This window comes from Halichoerus grypus, chromosome 2 (genome assembly GCF_964656455.1).
Source record: "Halichoerus grypus chromosome 2, mHalGry1.hap1.1, whole genome shotgun sequence".
Classification (NCBI taxonomy): Eukaryota; Metazoa; Chordata; class Mammalia; order Carnivora; family Phocidae; genus Halichoerus; species Halichoerus grypus.
In genome coordinates this window covers 141,975,398-141,993,243 of record NC_135713.1, presented here as the reverse complement: position 1 = coordinate 141,993,243, position 17,846 = coordinate 141,975,398, and the positions used below count along the sequence as shown (strand labels likewise).

The window sequence follows — 17,846 nt, the reverse complement described above, 5'->3', positions numbered from 1 at the left end:
TGAGGGGTGTCCCTATGTGGGTTACATGCATCCTACTGTTATAGCTGGGCCATCACTGCTGAAGGTGTACTGGTAGGTGTGGCTAGCACCCAGCCTGGCTGGCTGTATTGGGCAGCTGCTACTCCTGCCAGCTCACTGGTGGGCAGGGCTCACCCCTGGTGTTACTAGCTGCAAGGCCTTGCTATGACGGCTGTAGGTGTGCTGGTGATGCAGCTTGTGACCACCCCCAGGACAGGAGCCACTTTGTGAAGAGAGGAGTTTCAGTCCTGGCTGAGGTCACCCATGCTGGGGGTGGGGTGGGGGGAGGTAGGGCATTCAGAGCCACTTTGGTGGAGTGGTGGTGGGGGGTGGCGAATGCTAGTTTTGGCTGAGACTGCTGCCAGTGGAAGTTGGGTGTGTTGTCCCAGTGAAGGCCACTGACTGCGTGTGGTGTGGTGTGGTGGAAACCACTTTGGGTGAGGATGCCGGTCTTGACTAAGGCTGCCTGCTGGGTTTGGTGGGGCAGGAGCCACTTTGGAGGGATACCTGCTCTGGTGGGTCCATGAGGAAGCCAGGATGGTATGATGGTGCTAAGAAGGTAGGTGGAGTGTCAGAACTAGTGACCACCAGTACTTCTTTCCTGGAGAAATTTCCTACAGATCCTTCCTCCACTGGCACTAAATTTAGTCAATAAATCTCCTTCACATATGGCTCAGGTACTTTTCAAGGCTGCTTCTTTGCTGGGTCTTAGAGTCAGTGAGTTTGTATACACACCCTTTAAGAGCAGAGTCTTGGTTTCTTATAGGACTCTGGCTCTCCCAGACTTAAGCCGCACTGATTTTCAAAGTCCCTGGAGTTAGCCTTGCTGATTTTCAAAGCCAGACTTATGAAGTCTTATCTATGCTGTGCAGGTCTCTGTGGTGGTGGTGGGGAGGGGTGGTTTGCCTGATGTGGGGTTTAAACCCCTTGCTCCTCAGGGAGGACCTCCATGCCTGTGACACCACTCCTACTCGTGGGTCACCAGGCCAGGGTTGTGGGTCCCTGTCAGACCACATCTCTGCCACTGCTACCCTCTAGCTGTGGAAGAGCAGTTGTGCTAGTCTTCATGTCATTGTCAGAGTTGCTCTGTATGTAGTTGTAGCTTTGGTGTGTCTCTGGGAGGAGGTGAGCTCGGGATCTTCCTGCTATGCCATCTTGATCAGGATCTCCCTAGTAGCTTCTTATGCAAATGCTCATTTATTTCCTGAGAGTCTTTCTTCCTCTCATTTTTCAGACTTTTCATTGTTTTGAATTGGGGCTTGACTTGCTTTTTATCTCCCCTCCGCCCATCCACATTTAGCTTTCAGCTTCCTCTAATCATTTACACTTCGTGATCTGCTTCCTGCCTTGTAAATATATGTTAACATTTCTTATCTGCTTCATCTCTTCACCAGCACCCTTAGATTTGCGGAGTTTGGCCTTTTTACTCTATTACTGTCTCTTTTAGTTGGACATTGGGAGACCTTGCATGGAGACAGGTATTTGGTCTCCCATCTTCCTTGGTAGCTCACTGGTACAGCCACCCTCCAAAGTAGCTTTCTTTATTCCCATTATATAGATAAGAAATAAAGGTGCAATAAGCTGCTTAAGACAGCATAAGTAAGAACTTATATGATATAGATTGAGCCTGGGTTTGACGTTCTTGTCCTTTGTACAAACTGCTTTATAAGAAATAGTTCAAACTGATAGCTTCAAGCAAGACATCTGGTCCCAACAATCTGGACATTTACTGATTGCTTCCCCAGACCCTGTGCTAAGTGCTTCAGATATATTATCTGATTCCATCCTCACAAGAACCCCCATGGGAGAGTTACTATTTCTCTCCCCGATTTATCAGATGAGAAAGTTGAGCCATAGAAAGTTCACACAGAATCTAAGGGAAAGTCCTAAATAGTGTCAGGACCCTAAACCAGGGGCCAGCAAACTTTTCTTGTAAAGGGGTAGTTAGTAAATGTTTTGAGCTTTGTATGTCTTATCTCTTGCAGTTATTCAGCTTTGCCATTTTACCATGAAAACAACCGTGGACACTGTGTCAAGAATGAATGTGGTTGTAAACCATGACTTGAGAGCTTTCAATCTTCCAACACCTTAAAAAAAAAACTTACTCTGGGGAAAAATTTTAAAAGCAACCTCAATGTCAATCAAAAGGGGTAAATCAGTGAAGTCATCAGTGCCTAACTTTTATGTTACAGCCTCATGGTTTTGGTAACAAGACACAGATGGTATCATCAGTTCCAAGTGAATAATGAGATGCTATCTCTCCTATTATTCATTTGGAACCAAGATCCGAAGAAAGGTTTACTTATCACCTCCACATAGCCAAGGGCTTAGAAAGGAGTAGAAATGTACTGGTTTGGTGACAGAAAGATTTTGCTTTGCCAAGAGCATAACTTGGAGAGACTTAATGAAATATTTCCATTTTTCAAAAGGATTTGGTTCACAGTTTGTCTTTGTATTGTGTAGGAAGCCAGCATGATAGCAATCATTTAAGATTTTATTCCTACTAGGATATAGACTTGTCAGCTGTAACCAGGATCCAAGGCTCGGGATGGAAACTCTAATCACTTTTTATCCTCTCTGCCACAGTGAATAAGAACAAAATTTCTAAAGGGAGATTTTAAAGTGGAAAACGTGCTTTATATTCAGTAGGGAGAAAGAAACCGGTAGCTAGATAAAAAGTAGCAAAGGAGAGTTACTTTTCTTCACTGGGAAACATAGTCCTTATGCTTAGTTACATAAAACCCTTTCAGCATGATTAGGGACTAAGACTCTGGAGGCAGGAAGGGACCACACTGTCTCCAGGATTTGAATAAGAGTCAAGTATAGTCACTGCAGTTAAATCAATAAATCAGATTAGAACCCAAGATACAAAGCTGTTGAGAGTCAGACCTCTTTTTGCATTCAGTTTGAACCACTTTCTCTGCACGTCAAAAATTTCACCATGTGTTTCTGTATCGATTAGTTCCTGGACCCTCTGTCTCTAGGAGGAGACAGGATGGCAGCAATGGATTGCTCTGTCATCACCAACTAAAAGTCACCTGTAGCCTTCACTTGTTGGGAAGCTATCCCTGCAAACAATTTTAGAAGCTCTTTTGTACTTTTATGTGAAGAAGTAGATATAACTTTGCCCTGGAACATTTCTGTTTGGGCCACAAGCTTCCAGCAGTTGTTAGTACTCAGAATAAGACTAAGAAACAAAAAAGTTTTGGGCTCCACCACCTAAAATTGGGAGGATTTTTATTAATTAACCCACTACCCAATCTATACCCAGAGACAAATGTAACATTTGGTTCATTTTTATTGGGGTATAAATGATACATTAGTTTCAAGTGTACAACATAATGAAATTCTAATGTAGAACTCAGTTATTTTATTGAAAGGAACATTGTTTGGTTTGAAGAATTTACTTCAACTGGAATTCTCCTATCTGTGGTTTTCAAATATTCTTGATTCAGTGACTCACTTTTTTCAACCAATAACTTTCTATTTCTCTCTTCAGTCTGATATTACTATACTAAAAAAAGAAAAAAATAGTTTGAAATTTCAACAATGTGAGAAAAAATGAAAAGCAGAAAATAACTTATTTTCTCAGGCTTGGTCTGAGGAGGGAGGCTGTACTTATATATATGGTATTTGGGTTGGGCCAACAAAGAAATTAATTGATCACTATTGGCACTGGGCTCTGTAATCAGTGACAATTAAAAATATTCAAATGACTGATTCCATTATAAACACGTTGGGAAAACTTTGGTTGGTGAATCTCAGTATTCCTGCAGTCAGCATGTATGGACTCCCTAGGACAGAGTATTTCTAAAAGTGTGGTCTTAGGACCATAGGAATCAGAATCATCTGAGGTTTTTATGTAAAAGATGAATTTCTGAGATTACTCCAGATTTTTAAAAAATAAAATCACTGGGTAGGGGCACCTGGCTGGCTCAATTGGTAGAGCATGCAACTCTTGACCCTGGGGTCGTGAGTTTGAGCCCCACATTAGGTGTAGAGTTTACTTAAAAAATAAAATCTTTTAAAAAATCACTGGGATGGTTTCAAGATGTAGAAGAAGCATTTGATAAAAACTAACATTCATAATAAAGCTTTCAGTAAACTAGGAATAGAGAGAAACTTTGTCAACTTGATTAATAGTATCTACAAAAATCTAGAGCTAGTGTCATACCATCATACCTAATGGTGAGAAACTGGAGGTTTTCCTATTAAGATCAGAAACAAGGCAAGGATGTCCTCTCTCACTATTGTTTCTCAACATCATACTTAAAGTCTAAGCTAATGCAGTAAGAGAAGGAAATGAAGGTATACAGTTTGGTGAGGAAGAAATAAAACAGTCTTTGTTCACAGATGACATGATCCTTAAGTAGAAAATCTGAAAGAATTGAATTTAAAACACAACACCATATACATTAGCACACCTCCAACTGAACACTTAGGTATAAATTTAACAAAATATGTATACGAAATATAAAGAAAACGACAAGACTGATGAAAGAAATCCAAGAGAATAAACTGTCATATATACAATGGAATATTATTCAGGGCTGAAAAAAAATGTGAGCTGGCAAACCATGAAAAGACATGGAGGGACCTTAAATGCATATCGCTAAGTGAAAGAAGCCAGTTGGTAAAGGCTACATGATGTTTGATTCCAACAATACGACGTTGTTAAAAAAGGCAAAACTATGGTGATAGTCAAAACATTAGTGGTTGCCAGGGGCTAGCAGGGAGGGAGGGATAAATAGGCAGAGCACAGGGGATTTTTAGGGAAGTGATTCTATAATGATGGATATATGTCATTATATATTTGTCTAAACCTGTAGAGTGTTCTACACCAAGAGTGAACTCTAATGTGAACTATGGTCTTTGGGTAATAATGATGGTCAATGTAGATTCGTCAAATATAATATAAATAATATAAAAAATAAAAAAATTCAAAATAAAATATAAAAATATATAATATTTTAAATAATAAAATAAAATTTTATAAAAATAAAAATGTATAAAAAATTAAAAAAATATATAAAAATATAATATAAAAAATACCTCCATTGTGGGGGATGTTGAGAATGGGGGAGTCTGTGGTTGTGGAAGGGGCAGGCGGTACATGGGACATCTCTGTCTTCTACTCAATTTTACTGTGAACACAAAACTGCTCTTACAGATAAAATCTATTTTTAAAAATCAGGGGGAAAAAGTTACTGGATGGCATCTGATTATAGACTGTGTCAGGAATCAGGAAACTTTTTCTGTAAAGGGCCAAATCATAAATATTTTAGGTTTTATAGGCCATGTACGGTTTCTATGGTTTCTTTAAAAATGTGAAAATAATTTTTAGCTGGTGGGCCTTAAAAAAACAGGTAGCAGGTCAGATCAGGCCCATGAGTTATAGTTTGCTGATCTCTGGACTGTTTAATTAGAAACAATGATCTTGCAAAAAAAAGTTCTGAATGTTAACCTCACAAACCAAAGCTATAACGTATTTTTGCACACCTCCTGGTTTAGCAAATAAGGCATTAGAAATGGTGAGCGCTGTGAATTGTGTAAGACTGTTGAATCACAGACCTGTACCTCTGAAACAAATAATACATTATATGTTAAAAAAAAAAAAAAGAAGAAGATAGCAGGAAGGGAAAAATGAAGGGGGGGGGAATCAGAGGGGGAGACGAACCATGAGAGACTATGGACTCTGAGAAACAAACTGAGGGTTCTGGGGGGGGGGTTGGGGGGATGGGTTTTCCTGGTGATGGGTATTAAAGAGGGCACGCACTGAATGGAGCACTGGGTGTTATACGCAAACAATGAATCATGGAACAGTACATCAAAAACTAATGATGTAATGTATGGTGATTAACATAACATAATAAAAAAAAAACAATCAGTGAGAGCTTGACAAAAATAGTAATAATAAACCTAGTGCTTGGGCGCCTGGGTGGCTCAGATGGTTAAGCGTCTGCCTTCGGCTCAGGTCATGATCTCAGGGTCCTGGGATCGAGTCCCGCATCGGGCTCCCTGCTCCTTGGGAGCCTGCTTCTCCGTCTGCCTCTCTCTCTCTGTCTCTAATGAATAAATAAATAAAATCTTAAAAAAAAAAATAAAAATAAACCTAGTGCTTATTAAGCTTAAAAAAAAAAGAAATGTATATTTGAATCTGATTAAAATCCTGCTGTTAATTGATGCTTTGACTTCCTCCCTCAACACCTTGACATAGCAATCTTGGACAAAATCTTTTAAAATATATTTTTAAAGTATCTTGATGATTATATCACTTATGGAAGTGAGCAAAAGAGAAGAAAAATTTTACCCAAGAAGAGGGACATAAAATTTCATAAAGGATGGCCAGTAAACCCAGTGAGTGAGTGAATTATCATTTAAAGAAATACAAATACTGAGGAAGTCTTCCAAAATGGATTTTTAAAATAAGTACTTTTGAAATTCTAAAAAGATGCAGGAATAGGTAATATTCATAACAGAAGAAAAAGGAATCATGAAATACAAAGATAGGTTGTGACTCAAGAACAGGGAAAACAAAAAAGAACCGATTAGGCATCCTAGAATTGAAAATTCTGGTCATTTTTAAATTAACAGGTGAATATAACTGAAGAGATAATTAACATATTGGAAAACCCAGAACAAAACACAGAGGTTTTGTTGTTGTTGTTGTTTTTGTTTTAAGTGACAATAAGGGGCATCTGGGTGGCTCAGTTGGTTAAGTGTCAGACTCTTGATTTTGGCTCAGGTCATGATCTCAGGGTTGTAAGATCGAGCCCTGTATTGGGCTCCATGCTCAGTGGGGAGTCTGCTTAAGAGTCTCTCTCTCCCTCTTCCCCTCCCCCATCTTGTGCACACACGATCTCTCTCTCAAATAAATAAATCTTAAAAAAAAGTGACAGTAAAGTTAAAGAGCCAGATCAGAAGATGAGTCGAGAAGTTTGCTCCAATATATGCCTTATGTATTCAAAAAATTAGAACAGTAAGAAAGTATCTTCCAAATTGAAGAAAGACATAGATCCTCCGAGAGAAGTCTGTGACCCAAGTGGTAAATATGAGAAATAAAAATCCAGTCCTTTCTACAGTACAGGGACACTACTACCCTATAGGACACTTCTATGTGACATTGAACATGGGGCTCTCTGGTGGATGCTGTCCTCCAAATTTGTGACTTGGTTGAGGGGCCCATGGCCTAGTTTTCAGCCCCCACTTCCTCCCTTAGTCCTACTCCTTTGTACAGGCCAAGAATTCCAGGACTGTATGTGGACTCACGGCCTAAGGTTCTATATAGCATGAAATTATCATTCCAGAGTAAAGATGAAATAAAGTTTTGGACCAACTCTAATAGAATTTACTTCTTACAGATTCTTTCTGAGAGAACTACAGAAGGATGGGTTCGAGCAAGAGGAAAAGTGAATCCAAGGAATGGGGTGGGATATAAGCAATAGTGGTGAGTAAAATATGTTTATTTAATTCGAATGTAAAGCATGGTGATTTATTGAAAAAATAAAGCTAAATTTACTTCAGTTGGACTTTCCTCTCTGCCTGTGGCTTCATCTATTTGCAATATAATGACTCTTTTTCAACCATTAGCTACTCATTCCTCTTACTAGCTGACCACCCCTATGCTAAGAAAAGATAAACAGTTGGAATATTGGTGGTTCGAGGAAAGAACCCCAGAAAGTAACTTTTAATTTGTCTTTGTAATCCCTGGGAAGCCTCGTCCAGTGCTTAGAAATGTGCGTACTACATAGAAGGTGCTAAAAAATATTTCTTAAGTGAATAAATATATTCTTATTTAAACTTTAAGGATAGTTTCCTATGAGAGACAGCACTTTGATGGGATTAAGTATCAGAGCAGAGAATTATATCCTTGATTTGTTTTTACCAGAACACCATGATAAAAATGAACCCATAATTAAAAACATATTACACTGTTGACATTTTTAAGAACTTATGGCAAGCTTTAGTGAATACTTTTTGGGGAGATGGTCTTCTGTGGATTCTCTTTTAGGTCCTTGAGTAAATTAATATTAAGTTAAAAAATACTTTCTGGTTTTATTTGGACAACAAAAATTGGTTTATGGTTGGGAAGTGGAAACATATTTTTGAAGATAAAGTTCTTAATGAGATACTCTTTCAGGATATGTCACCTGGTTATTTTTATATGTAGCAGACAGACACAAGCTTCTCACCTTCCTTTGCTCAGTCTAGAAGCAATTTCTGAGTCCAGGCTGCATTGCTGCCCTATTATTTATTTAGGGCAATCTCAAATATGGCCTGGCAGCTCCATCCTGGTGGTAAAATCCCCATCTTGGCAGACTAAGGGTAATTCTCTTACACTTTTGCTCCCCACCTAGCTTGCCAGCCCACAGTTGGGTACACTTAGGGTACTGGCATTAATGTCAAGGTCCTTTGCTTAATTTTATGATTACAGTCACCTCCCCTTATCAGCAGGGGATATGTTACAAGACCTTCAGTGGGTGCCAGAAACAGTGGATAGCACCAAACCCTATATATACTATGCTTTTTCCTATATAAACATACCTATGATAAAGTTTAAGTTATAAATTAGGCATAGCAAGATATTAACAAGAAAACTAGCACAAATGTCTTTTTCCTTTGCCATTTCATGGATAGAAGATTCATTCTTACTGTAGCGTATGGTATTTTTTTCTTATTAAGTTGAGAACTTTTCCCTTTTCCCTTAAAGGAAGCACTTCATGGCTTTTCTTTGGCATATCCAAATTGCCAACATTACTCCTCTCACACTTTGGGCCCATTATTAAGTAAAATGAGGATTAATTAAACACAAGCCTATAATACTATGACAGCCGATCTGATAACCGTGATGTTTACTAAGTGACTAAGGTACAGGCAGCATATACAGAGGGACAAAGGGACAGTTCACCTCTCAGGCAGGACAGAGCAGGCTGGCTCGGAATGACTCCTGACGTAAAACTTACAAATCATTTATTTCTTTATTTTTTTTTTAACATTTTATTTATTTATTTGACAGAGAGCACAGCAGGGGGAGAGGCAGGCGGAGGCAGAGGGAGAAGCAGGCTCCCCATCGAGCAGGGAGCCTAATGTGGGGCTCGATCCCAGGACCCTGGGATCATGACCTGAGCTGAAGGCAGATGCTTAACCAACTGAGCCCCCCAGGTGCCCTACAAATCGTTTATTTCTGGAAATTTTCTTTTAATATTTTCAGGTCGTGGTTGACTATGGATCACAGAAACCACAGAAAGCAAAACCATGGATAAGGGGAGCTACTCTATCTTAGAGAGGCATGACTTATGTCCGTAAATCTCATGGCTGCTGAGGCATTTTAAAAAGCCAGACTTTTTGTGAAGCAGGTGGTTCTGGTCTCAAAATATGCATTTACTTGATCTTTCCTGGCAAGTCTGTTATGAAAAAGTCCCAGTCTTATGCATGTTGTATTACTGCTTCATCTGGAGTTTTTGATTATTTTATTTTATTTTATTTTATTTTATTTTGTTATTTTATTTTATTTTTTATTATGTTCAGTTAGCCAACATATTTTATTTTATTTTATTTTTTATGGAGTCTTTGATTATTGACACTGGCGATAGGGTTATTTGTCGAGAGTCAGTTGCCACAGGGAGTCTATATTTGAACTCAAATATTTAATCACTTAGGGCAGGCTGATGAGTGCCAGGACTCATAATCCAAAAAAGCGATCTAACTCATTCTTTTAAACAGCTACATAATGTTTCAGAGTAGCTGGTACTTTTGAAGATGATGCCTGTTCTGTTGTTGTTGCTACTCTTAATAATGAACATTCTTGAACAACTACTCTTGTGTAAAGGAAGACCACCAAGGCAAATCACATGGGGGGACCTAATTATAGCTGACATTGCTAAATTTATTTCCCTTTAACCTCTTCATTGTCCTGACCACTCAATCCAAGACAAACCTCTTCTTGCTCTTTGTGTTTTCATTCATTTGTTTGTTTTCCTGGCATTTTACTCAGTTCACCCTAGAATGCAAGAGACTTTGTCCAACTTGCTATATGCCCAACATTTATAGCAGTCAGTAAGTTCCTGCTATTCCCTCTGCTAAAAATGTTGTCTCCTGTCAAACTGTACTTAATCTTCAAGACCTAGTTCCATTTCCTCTTAATCCAGGAAGCATCCCTGTATCCTCTTCCTGTCAGAGGCTACGTTCTATTCCATTCCTGCTTCCGAGGTGCTCTGTGCTACTGTACTCCGCACGTACCTCCCTCTGGCTTCCCCCGGAAGAACATCATTAGCTGTCCACCCAGCTGTCTTCCCAGTGGGTTGCAAAGTCCTTGAGGGGAGAGCCCATGCACATTCTTCCTGCCGTCGAGGGCACTGGTCATTGTATCTTGCACTCGACTGAATTTTTAATTGAATTGAAAAATTACCATTAAGTACCTTCATACTTTTAGTAGCAGGCTTAGTAGAAAAAGAAAGACATTTGGAACTGTTGATGACCTCAGGGTTCTTGGACTGTCCATGTAGAAACAGATGCAAGGTGGGGAGTGTTCATTGCAAGCTCATGGCTGGGCGTGAGGGAGACAGCCTTAGGAAGAAGACTACCTGGCTGCTACTCGAACAGTGGTCAGGGAATATTTCAAAGGGGCTGAGGTGGAGAAGGAGTGACCTGTAAGCATGTGGGGGCAGAGAAGCCCAGGAAAGTGGACACACAGGTGCAGTTGACAGAACACGCTCCTTCGTACATCGTGTTTCATTTGCATGTTAAGTTTCCACCCCCTGGCATGGCTTTTAGCATTATCATCCCGGGAAAAGTCAATGAAAGGTCAGAGGTGGGATGCCTTGTGGCTGTGACTGGTCTGGTCCAGTCTTTGCAGGAACAAGCCTGTTGTAAATTGGGCTCTGGAGCTTGTTTCAAGCTTGTGGCTTTTGGCTCCCTGGTTGCAAGCAGCACCTGCCAGGTGAGCTAGAGAAGTGGGTGACCTGAGGGCGCCCAGGGTTTTCTGCAAGTTCCTGTCCCGTAAAAGAAATGCCTAAGAAAACAACAAACAGGCAGGCAGATATTCAAGGAGCTTTCATTTTGAAACCACTGAAATTGTAACGAGATTAGGTAGGACCCAGGGCGACCTCGTACCAAGATCTGCTTTTCTAGGCAGGTCCCTCTGAATCCCTGTCTGCCTCAGAACCAGAAAAAAACAAAAACAAAAACAACACAAAACCCCTCTGAAACCTAGTTCTTTCCCTCTTAGCACTATGATACTGATTTTCAATTAACCATCACATACCTCTTACCACTTGTGTCAGTGAGGATTAGAATTCCTAACTTGCAAGGTTGTAGTGGATATTAAACAAAACATGGACATGTGAGATACACGTGAGAAGTATATCTGAAGCAGGTAGCTCTTAAAACATAGTAGATGGGTATTTGGTGATTCATTCATTCATTCATTCATTCATTTGTTCATTCGGTAAACATTTGAGTGCATACTGTGTGCCTGGTACTCATGATGATGATGATGATGATGATGATGAAGAAGAAGTCCCAAACCTGTAGTAGAATTCCCATTGATATATGCTTATAATTTGGGGAAGGATAAAAAACAAGGAAATACATTTTTATTTAAGTGATTAAGACATTTGAAGTTCAGGTATACACTCTGTTGCAGCAACAGAATTTCAGTCTTGAGATGTCTTTTCAGTTTCTTTAAAGTCAAATTCCATTTCACTGAAACATATGTAAACACACAGTCCCTTCTCAATAGAAGTCTCAAAATAAAATGAAGAACATGTGAATTAATTCTGAGGTTCTGTTAGGTGAAGTAAACAAAATATACTTATATAAAATTTATTAACATGTGGAATATAAGAGAAAATCTTGAGTATTGTGCTTACCAAAATCATAAAATAAAAGTAAGTTTAAGGACAGCATTTGTAATTTTTTAGATGTTCTCAAGCACAGAAATTTAAAAGGCAGTCAGCTTAAAATGTATACCACATAACTACCTGTCTTCTTTGAAATAAAATCCTGATGTTGTATTCTACTTCTGGCAGGAATTACAGTAAATATCAATAATTAGAAATAGTTTTCTTTAAAACCAAAATATAGACCAAATAGCAGAACACAGCCTGAAATTTATATTTCGATAATTTGCTTTATGTTGCTCTACTTCTGGTATGTAAATGGAAATTTTTTACTCAACACCTCATTTGGAAATTATCCATTCATGATTTTTCATCCTGTGCTTTCTTCATTATTTTATTTGGGATTCAGAAAGTGCAGAATGTTGTCAATCATATACAAGGAAAAAAAGTGACTTTTGTGGATTTATACGATTTGAGGTTCATATTATGACTGTCTTCTTTTTACACATAAAATCTGTCCCTTATGTTTTCTCTTTACAAATGTTAGGATTTTTTACTGTCAAACATGAAAGACAGTAACAGCAATAAATTATCAGCTTAATGGCTTATTATCTAATATTTAAATATTTTAAAAATTATAATAAATTTTCTGAATATATCAAAGAAAATAGTTCAAAGAGAATTTAATTTGATTTTCTTAATTATTTAAATAATTACACGGATGATTGAATTAGTTAAATAATAGAAAAAGTCAAGCTTCAAAAATAAATGATTGCCCTAGAAATGAATACAGATTTACTGATCCTTTTTAAGAACTTCAGATGAAGATATTTTCCATTGTGTTACTCTGTGCTCATTTTCATAGGATTCAAATGATGGTGATGGTTTCTCTCTAGAATTTTGATTCCTGGAAAATGTGAACCACTAGCTTGTTTTCTTTATCATATAATAAGATTTCTGCAACCATCTTCTGCATTTTCTTTTTTTGATTTTGTTATTAGGAGCTCTTGATTTAACTTAGTATTCGAACATAGCAAGTACATTCCCACTGGCCTCTTTATTCCCTCCTTTTCCCTAAAATTCCTCTGCTTTTTTTCTTTATCTTAATCAGTTTGTATACTCCCATGTTTCACTTGCAAGTTGTCAAAGTTCTTTCTAGTATTTTAAATTTATAAAAGGCTTTTTAAAGAAAATTCTATTGGTCATTATTTGATTTAGGAAATGAAGATGTGGAAGCAAGAGTTAAATCTATAAACTTTTTTTAAAAGCGTGTTTTTATGTTTTAAATTTATTTTACAGAGAGAGCATACGGGGAGGGGAAGGGGCAGAGGAAGAGGGAGAGAGAATCCCAAGCAGACTCTGCATGACCACAAGGGAAGGGAGGGAAAACTGAATGGGAAGAAATCTATAAACTTTTTTTAAGTAAAACAAAATAACCTGTTTTGTTCAGGTTTATTAGAATACGTCTAATTACTCTTATGGCACTGCTGAAAACGGTAGCAGCAATTGGACGCTTGAGACACGGGGCCATCTGAGGTAGATGGGACAGGGAATAAAGTCCCATTTTAGAGCCAGAAACAAGGATGGAGGTTGAGAAAGGACAGAGTCCTGGAATTGGACTTGAACTAGATACATCCTCATAGCTGGAAGACACCTCACAAATTCTTTTCTCTTTTTGCTTGGATCGAATGCCAGGTGTTTCACTTTATTTTATTTTTTAAAAAGATTTTATTTATTTATTTGAGAGAGAGAGCGAGAGAGCACCAGCGGAGTGAGGGGCAGAGGGAGAAGCAGGCTCCCTGCTGAGCAAGGAGCCTGATGCGGGACTCGATTCCAGAATCCTGAGATCATGATTTGAGCTGAAGGCAGATGCTTAACCAACTAAGCCACCCAGGTGCCCTGAAAGCCAGGTGTTTTAGACAGACACACCAACCTGTTGTAACAGACTTAGAATGCAGACAGTGGCACTCAGACACAGTAGAAAGTTAAAGAATTCACCTTAAAACTGAGATTGAATTTCTTTTGAGCTGGACTGGCAATTAGTTTTCTCCTCTCAATGTAGTTCTGAAACAGGATTTTGGGAAGGGTAAGTTTAGAGCTATAGTAAGATTCTTCATTTTTGAGAGATATTGACAATGATAGACCCAAGGAGTAGTGATGTCTTTATTTTTTTTTTAATTTTTATTTTTTTAAAGATTTTATTTATTTGAGAGAGAGAGAGAGCATGAGTAGGGGGGAGAGACAGGGGGAGAGGGAGAAGCAGGCTCCCTGATGAGTGGGGTGCCCAACACATGGCTCGAGCCCAGGACCCCAAGATCATGACCTGAGCCCAAGTCAGATGTTTAAATGACTGAGCCACCCAGGAGCCCCAAAGTCTTTATTTTAAAGTTACCTGGGGGGAAATTGGTCTGTTTTTTGATTTTCCGTTGTTCAGCTGATGGTAGATGACATTGTGATCAGTTATGTTAATAGTAACCACCACGGTCACATTTATTAGCCTTTTGCTTCTAATATTTTTCTAACCCCAGTGTGAATTAAGTTTGCCAGTTATGGTTTAAAAACTGTGACAGCCAATTAAGAGAAAATTCAGGTTGGGTTGGTTCACTGAATTTTGTGCAATTAGGAAAAGTGATACTCCAGGGCCGTGCCCATAACTGGATGACTTAATCTCTTCATAATCTTCTTTTCCAATTTCTACTGTCCCATGAAATGCCTTGTTTTTCTCTTAATACCATGTACTTGGCATGGCATTAGGCTCTTACAGGTAGATCTGTAGGATAATTGGATTTGAGGCCATTAGCATCTGAGTTGGCAAAAATATATTCAAGTGAGTTGAGTTCAAAGTATTGAATTCAGTTAAAAATACAATTTTAATCCACTGATTTCAATGTTTTTTATACTTTTAATCTTGTACTGATATCCTAAAGATAAAGAATATTACAAAATTTGTGGGAATCTCAATATCTTTAATTCCACTGAGAATCTGTGATTTGGCCACAGATTGTTTTGAGTTGATTTATTGTTTTTATTGTTTTCAGTTGAAGTAGAACATGGCACAAAGGAGTAAATCATTAAGTTGAGAGGCTCCACTGAATAGAGAATTAACGGTCTAGTCTGAATTGGAAAAAGGATCAGAACACATCATCAATCCTATTTATCCTACAAGTTATTACATTAAATTTAATTCTAAATTAACATTATAAAATATATAAAAATTAATGGCCCACCTTAAGTCATGCAGTATTTCCTTCTCTTCCTTTGTAAATTACAAAAATTTCATTAAAAAACATAACTAAATAGTCACTGGGAACCATCAGGAATCTTCAAATTAGCGTATTGTTTTCCAGTCTGTCCACATAATACTCATCCAGCCTTGTATCATCCTATTTACAGCATGTTTTTTTATGTATTCATGAAGATGCATAACTATATTCACTGTAAGGAATACATCACAAGAAATCAGGCTTAACCAAAAGTTTTGTCACGTCTTTTTTATTGTCTTGAGATGATCTTGGTTTGTTGAAGTTTTTTTGTTTTTTTTTTTTAAAGATTTTATTTATTTATTTGACAGAGAGAGACACAGCGAGAGAGGGAACACAAGCAGGGGGAGTGGGAGAGGGAGAAGCAGGCCCCCCGCCGAGCAGGGAGCCCGATGCGGGGCTTGTTGAAGTTTTTAATAAGGAATTCCCATTGAATTATCTCCTATAACTTAAAAAGACCTATTCTTGGGGCGCCTGGGTGCCTCAGTCGGTTAAGCGACTGACTCTTGATTTTGGCTCAGGTCATGATCTCAGGGTCGTGAGATCAAGCCCCACCTCCGGCTTCAGTGGGGAGTCTGTTTGAGATTCTCTCTCTCCCTCTGCCTGTGCCCCTCCCCCTGCTCGTGTTCTCTCTCACTCTCTCAAAATAAATAAAATCTTTAAAAAAAGAGACTTGTTCTTTAAGCCTGTGATGTCACATAGCTCTATTGTAAAAGCCAATTCCAAGAAATTGATACTAAAGGCTCAGAACATGGTGTTGAGAAGAAAGGATCCTGAGTCTTCACAAGACCTCTCCACATGATGGATTATCATTGTTGCTCATGGACGCTGGAAGATGATTTTGAAGGAAAAAATATTTATTACTGATTATCAGAGAGTTTTTTAATGTTATATTTAGTATTCTTACCAGATACCGAAATAATTGAGTCGCTCGCCTTTTAAAACTGATTTTACTGCTTGCAACAGTCCTTTTTTAAGGTGGTAAGCAATTTTGAATCCTTGATTATGCTCTATTTCTGGGTCATTGGAGTGATTGGAGTATTTCTCCATATACTGTAACATAAAATACTATATATTCTGATCACTAACATGTCTGAGAACATATTTCTGCCTTAGTTCATGAAAAAAAGCTTCCATAGATTTTTTTTTTCCATTGGGCCACAGTCTTCTCTCATCACTGTTTATATTTCTTCCTTGACTCCTTGTATTTTATTATATGGTGGAAAGGTGTGGAGCCAGCTTGGTTTAGGTCCTTTGTGGGAAACCACTTTTTTTTTTTTTGAACTAATATATACAGTATTTTTTCATTATTTGTACCGTTTTAAAAAATACCAGAATTTCCTTTATTCTTATCATTCAAACATTTACCAAGAGGTGCGTTTTACTCAGTCATAACTCAGAACACAATGAGACTTTTCAGTTTGCTCAGAAAAGATTGGGTGTACTTTATCTCTGATTGCTTTTGTTCTGATTCTCTGTTCCCCCTTTAAGAAAACTTTTTGTTTACATATTTTCTTCTCTGTCTTCCATTCTCTGGATCAGCCATTTCCTCTTGCATTATTTTAATTGTGCTCATTCTTCTGAGTTCTGAGAAGGTTCTTGAGTTTTTCATACACTTCACTGATGTACATCTTCTTAGGACATCTGCTTCTTGTTATAGTCTCCAACATGAATTTTAACTTGATTATGGTATTTTTTTCTTGTTTTTAAGCAATCCATCTTGATCTCATTTATTTTGACTTCTTGCCTCAACTGGTTATTTATAATGGTCTCCTTTTACTCCATAATGACCATGTAGCTTGAACTTTATTGAAGATGTCAACAGTTCCTGGAAGTTTTTTTCTGAGTCCTATTCTAAATTATTTTGAGAAGTATGTTTTATCTTCTGAATCTTTACCTTCTTTGGCAAAATTTTCCATGGGTCACATGCCATCTTTTCCTCTCATCCTCAAACTAAGCACAGTTAGAATTTTCAATGAACAGAGAAGGCTGACCTTGGTCTTGTCCTTGGTCCACATGTGTGATGGGAAGTTTCCTTTCTCAAATAAATAGATTGGGCTGAAGGGCAGTTATGTAGTTTCTCCTTAAATTCTAAGATTCAGTCAGAATTCCATGTAGTATATTCTGTTCTGCTCACATGTAATTTTCTTTCTTCCCTGGGGCCTTGTTATGTCTATTATATTGAACTAATGGAATATATATCAAACAAAAAAAAATTCAGGAAGAATTAGGGTATTTCTTTATTCATAGATTCTTCACCCAATGAGATGTGGTTTGGTGGAGGACTAATCCAAAAATGCACTGTGCTACTTCCCAGCGATCAGAGATCTGCTGTCTCAGTTTTATGTGGTGTGTTGAGGGGGTTGTGGAGGAGAGGGGAGTGGGAACAGAGGTGAGGACTACATTCTCCTTACCCTGAGAGGTAGGATGTAGGCATTGGAGTAGGATGCCAACCTCATGAGAAGTGTGCCTCCTTGGAATGGACTAAGGAGCAAACACTGGTCAACTGCACTGGCCTCTTCCACTCTTTTTAAAGATAATCTTATTTCATGAGGCAAGTTCAGGATATTTCAGGAGCTAAAGCTTGGAAAGGAGTTTTTTCAGTCTGTCTAGATTTGCACTCCGTGAATTTAAACATAGTTATGGCCCACATGGGGAGCAATGGAAAAACTGCTTTAAGTTTCACAATTAACTTCTCTGCAAATGTGAATATGACTTTGAAAGCTTT

At 38.2% G+C, this 17,846-nt stretch overlaps 1 protein-coding gene across 2 annotated transcripts in view; it reads left to right on the top strand.

The window, feature by feature from the left end:
• The window catches only part of KCNN2 (potassium calcium-activated channel subfamily N member 2), a 462,735-nt gene that overhangs the window by 175,980 nt on the left and 268,909 nt on the right, over window positions 1-17,846 (top strand). For both annotated transcript variants that reach the window (XM_078067612.1, XM_078067611.1), the window contains one exon: window positions 7,380-7,465. The gene's annotated coding sequence lies outside the window, so the exon portion shown is untranslated. The remainder of the gene's footprint in view (window positions 1-7,379; window positions 7,466-17,846) is intronic.